Genomic DNA, 6,000 nt, shown 5'->3' with positions numbered 1-6,000 from the left:
GAACTCTTGGCCTTACATTTACCCCTGCCCTTCTCTCTTGACGTGGCCATAGTGCTTAATACCTACGTTGCAATGATATATAATAATATTAAAATGTATATACATCGTGTTTTTTGAGATGTAGAAGAACAAATGCCCACAAATAGTGCTACTGCTTAATATTGATTCTTTTGAATTTAAAGTATACAATTTCTAAGATAGACAGCGGTTTTGTTTTTATTCGCCGAGTAAATTCTTACGCTCCAATAATAATTAAATAAAAAATAATACTAACTACCTTTTAATAATAATTAAATATAAAAAAATTATATATATCGCGGCTTTTCAGATGTAGAAAATGAACCGCCTATAAATATATAGTAGTCTCATAAATGCATCTTAAAGCTCACTGTTTTCTTTCTTTATGAATATAAAGTAAGTATACAAGATCTTTGAATCTAGCTCTACGGTAGACAATGAGTATGTTTGTAGGATAAATGAACTACTTGAATCATAATGTTGTCGACAATACTCTTGTGAGATATTATTGATTGTAAACTTATTTCTATCTCGTATTTGTTTAGTGAAACGGAATACGTGCACATGTGCATGTTCTCATATGGGTAGTCTTATGATTATTTGTGTACTAGCTTGTATTGAACTGTTCATGGGCAACCAAAGTTCGACAAAAGAGGGAATAATATATCAACATTTAAAAACTATCAAGTTGTACAAAACAAGAAACTTATAGCTAATTTTTCTACCAATTAATAACTGATCAGTTTATTATATTATATAAAAGAATTATATCAAATTAATCCTATTAAATGATCATAAAATACGCTTAACATTTCAATAAAATTACAAATATATATTTTATTGTTTGCTATTTGATTAAAGAAGATGGCATATACATGATAAATTAAAAACACAAATAGACAATAAGTATAAGGCTTGTAGGACGTAGACATTTAATATTAACTTGTAGTTTCAAATAAATTCTTCTTTATCTTGTTATCATGACAGGTGGCAGCAGTCCGTTGCTGTCTCCTCCGTATGAACACCTTCAACCCGCCGTCCATATGCGCCGTCAATAACGGCAAATACACCGCCTCCTCCCTTGAAACCACCGGTCTGATCTCGAACCGTTTCACGATCGAAGCTACCACATAACTCATCTGAACATTAGCCAACCCTTTCCCAATACAAACCCTTGGACCGGCATGGAAAACCGGGAACTTGAACGGCGATACCTCCTTCAAATACAATGTCCCTCCATTCTCATCCGGCTTACAATCAAACCACCGGTCCGGTCTAAACTCCAACCGGTCCATCCCCCATATCTTCTCCATCCTTCCCATTCCGTATGAAAAATACGTGACCCTATCGCCGGCTTTCACCGGAGTCCCGTCCGGCAACATGTCGTCATAGACGGCGTGCTTCGAGTCCCAAGCAACCGGCGGGTATAGCCTCATGGTTTCACAAAGACAAGTCTGTAAATACTTCATTTCTTTAAGGTTTTCATATTCATCTTCTTTGAATTGAAACCCTATTTCCTTTACAAGCTTTTCTTCTACCTGGGAATGCCGGGATAGTGCATAAAAAAGCCATGTCATCGCCGCCGACGTCGTGTCTCTTCCTGCCATGATGAAACTGATTAACATATCCCTTATAACGTCTTCACTTACACCATCCATTATCATTCTACTTAATAAATCTTTACTTTCAGATTTAGTTATGTTTTTCTTTCGCTCATCAACTATTTTGCTTATGAAATCATGAATCTTTTTCACGGAATCTTTTAAGACTTTCTCCGACCCAACTCCCAACACTTTCTTTAACTTCCAAGCGGTGGAGATGGGTGTCGCCTCCCGTTTTGCACTTATCTCCCCCGCCTTGTCAAACGCTTTCAAGATTTCCACTTCGTCGGAGAGACAATGTTCATCTCCCAAACAACATGGATCAAACCCTGATGAGAGTCTACAAACAATATCAAACCCCAGCCGTCTCAACACCTCCTGTAAGTCCACCGCCTTACCGCCGGCCAGAGAATCTAGTAACGGAAAAAGCTTCATTTTTACAGATTCCTTCACGATCGTTTCCACGTGCTCTTTCAACGATTTGGAGGAGAATTGGTGGCTTGCTAACTTACGCTGAGCGTGCCAGAGCTCTCCATCGACATTGAAAATCCCACACCCAAGAAAATCATTAAGAATATCAGTGAAAGGCTTTCCTTTTGGGAAGTTAATGAAATTTGTTTTAAGCATGTATTCAACATTTTCTGGGTTGGCCGTAATGATGGTTTTCCGAGCACCAAGGCGGCGTATCACCACCGTCTGGGTTGGTGATGCAGAGAGTAGATCCGTGTACCACGACAGTAGACGGTGGCGGTTCTTGTAGAAGGAAATCAGGCAGCCAATGACAGCGTAAGTTGGCGGTGCATCATCACCGGACAGGAGTGGGAGGAGGAAGCACCGGAGTTTATGGAATAACGTTGCATTGTAAATCAAGCAGCAGTACGTAATTGCAGAAAGAAGAGAGCATAGTGCGAAGAGAGAAGAGAATGGTGTTTCCATGTTGGTAGGCGAAAGGCACTTGCCATACAAATGGGTGACACTATCTACAGAAAAATATAGGATGGTCTTTATTTAGATAATTTTTCTTTTTCTAGTTCTAGAGTACTATAAGTTCTAGAATAAATTACATAAACCGTTCATTGGTCGGATAATGTGCAAGTTGTCATTTATCTATTACTTTCACTAGAACAATCTTTCTACTTTGTTTTTTTGTTTGGGTGTTAGTCATATTCAATTCAAAATGCAAGACTTTCTGAAAGCTTTATATTGATTTATGTATCATTTATAACTTATTATAAACAAAACAAGCCCTGTCCACACAACTTTTGTCCACACAACTTTCCTCACCATCCCTCTCCTTTCCTTTAGTCTCTTCCATAATCACCACAAAATATCCTACCCATTTACTATTAGGGTTTGAATACTTTATTAGAATGGTCAGAGAGAGAATGCCCTCCTGATGAGTGAATGATCGATGAGAAAAAGAATATATATCCTCCTGGTGAGTGAAGGGCAATAAAGAGAATGATCTCGTTCAAGAGAATGCTTCATTTGCTAAATAATTGTATGTCCACAATGTGGTCGGGCATTTGGCAAGGTTATCGGGGATTTTGGAGCATGCGTTGGAGCATCGGACTAAGATGAAAGTGACAAAGTGTTGCAACAAAGTTCATAAATACTTGTTGGAGAACTAGTATTGGGCATGACATATCTCAAGATCACTTTATAGTTGGCTATCATGTGTAATATTTAGTAAACGTAATATCTTTGTATTTCAGTCTTGAGATACATATTTTGGACGTGAATGTATGGAATGCAATGTTTTGATATGGTGAAACGTCATTTTTTACCACACAGTTATAAATGCTATTATTAGATATAATATGAACTACATAAGAGATGTATGTAGTCAATAAGGGACTTGTTCATTTTATGTGTTGACAGTTAAGCATCTAATGCACATTACCAAAAGTTGAACAATAGAAAAAATTGATTGCCATCCATATATCATGTTTAACATGATGTATGTGACAAATGGATAACTTATAACTTACCTTATATATCAATTTAAGCTTTGAGCTATTGGAGAATTCGATGTTGTTAAATGTCATATCTTTGTATGTTATTGGGGATATTAAAATGTTGATAGATATTTACCACTATTTTTATCAATGTATAATGTGATGGGTTTTGGTCATAAGACATCCTATGTGCTCATACAAACCCTAATGCTTGGATATAGGTTTCTCTATTGTACATGCTTTGAATCCAAGACTATAAACCCTAATTCTAACATATGGAAATCAACATTAACATATAATTAGGTTTAAGAACATACCTTGATTGTTATATAGCAATAACAATCACAACTCCACCTTGGATTGACTTTGGAATGCTTAGAGTCACAAGTGTCACTCCTCTAATGGCTTACAAACACCATAAGCAAATGGAGAAGGTATAAAGAGAGAGGTGAGAGGTTAGAATTCGTATCTAGGACCTCTTGGGAAGGGATACCCGAATTCATGACCCTAGGGGTGTTTATATAGATGTAGAGATAGGGTTTCAGTCATTATCCTTATCTAGTTGATTATCCATTAAGCAACCAATAAGATAATCCTTGAATCCTTATCATACTCGAATTCTAAGGCTTTCCAACCTTAAATTCGTCCACCATATAAATAAGATAATCCTTACCTTATTTTGTAACTATCACATAAATACAAATCAGCCCCTCTAGTTTAATTAATTACATTTGATCACAAAACTAATTCTTAATTAATTATTGACCAATATTAATTAAACAAATATGATTTCGCCTTTAATATATTATTCTTATAACATATTAATAAATCATATTATCCTCTCTCTCTTTATTCATTTCTCCAATCAAGTTGCTTTGGTGAAGGCAACCCAAAAGGACCATGCACCATCGGGTCAAGTACATACCAAAATAGTTATGGACTTAGACACTAATCCAACAGTCTCCCACTTGGATAAGTCTAACAACTATTCTGCGTATGACTTCAGATCCTGATCTGCAATCGTAGCTTTCCAAAGCCGCTGTCAACTCTGATCATATCAGATACGCGTGTCCTTAGATAAGGGATCATATATTCCTCCATTCTAGATATCGTATGAGATATGATTTTTAATCATTCTCTTTGTACTACTTCTCGATTTCTGATTTATGACGACAGACTAATTGAACAAATCAAATTAGCCCTAGCCCGGCCGAGCATTTACGTATGTCATCACTAAACCATCGAGGGGCCCAAAGATATCGCTTTTATCCTACTTTGGATAAAAGGAACGGATAAACTTTGATACAATGCTCGCTTCCACTCACTCACCGAATTACACACAACAATATGTTTTATAACACCAAGTTACTGGTGCGTTTACATATTATCAATGTGCAACCGATCAGCAAGATACAACTCACACATCTCGGTTTCAAGAATTTAAGATGTTATCGTCTCACTAATCACTCGAGATAGTGATCCAAGTGAGCGTGGGTTTAATCCAATGCTCAAATCATATTCATAAGCACTCATGAACGTTGCAGCAAACATTTGCTTATGTCTAATACTTTTCTAGACAATCCACACACCAATTCATGACAGTCTTCATTCATATCTACTTCCAACATATGAACGACTGTGGCCCGTTTGAATAATTCGATTATTCTTAATAAACTCAATTATTCTGGAAGTCAAAACATGCAAGGTGAAACACAAGAATAATACTAATCCCATATGGCCTCAAACCTTTGAGTATAAACAAAACACGTTTTATTTATCACCATATCGATTACTCATTATTTGTCGTTTCGGGTAATCAACTTTTTACTTGAATCATTACACTTGTCCCATGCTCCTAGCATGCACACAATGTTTACCTATGGTTTTTACTTTGTGAAATAGACAAATTGAACACATTTCCAATCATTCTCATTTTACAACTCCAAATCCATTTTCTTAAGTGTAAGAATATCAAATTCTTGTTACTTATAGAATATACTAGATTCTAACACTTAATGCAACGATCCATTTGTAATGTCACTGCACCAAAGTCTCAAAGACTATTGCCAATGATATTACAAAGTCCTCTAACGTAGATTGTTAGAAGACAATTCCTTAGATATGATTTCTCTCACTCAAAGTACATTCCTTTGAACATCCTTTTGCATAAAGGTTCTAATCTAGTCATAGATTTTCAATATTTACTTCCCAATATGGACACGCTTCCATATTTTCCATATGACAACTAATTTCTTAATAGAATCTTATCTATTCGTAATGATGTCGATATTGTCCATCCAATATGGAAACATTTCCATAATTTCCAATACTATACTTCCAACTACTCACAAGCGACCAATCCTCGTCAAACTTTGGATTGTTCTTTGATAGTTGTTTAATTATTTTAGTCAAAACCGATTCTA

At 36.0% G+C, this 6,000-nt stretch overlaps 1 pseudogene; it reads right to left on the bottom strand.

The window, feature by feature from the left end:
* Positions 1-869: 869 nt before the first annotated feature.
* On the bottom strand, positions 870-2,594 carry LOC145033968 (cytochrome P450 94B3 pseudogene; annotated as a pseudogene).
* Positions 2,595-6,000: the final 3,406 nt, after the last annotated feature.

The sequence above is a fragment of the Lactuca saligna genome, chromosome 3, assembly GCF_052625555.1.
Source record: "Lactuca saligna cultivar CGN05327 chromosome 3, ASM5262555v1, whole genome shotgun sequence".
In the NCBI taxonomy this organism is placed as follows: Eukaryota; Viridiplantae; Streptophyta; class Magnoliopsida; order Asterales; family Asteraceae; genus Lactuca; species Lactuca saligna.
This window is presented reverse-complemented; position numbering and strand designations above follow the sequence as displayed.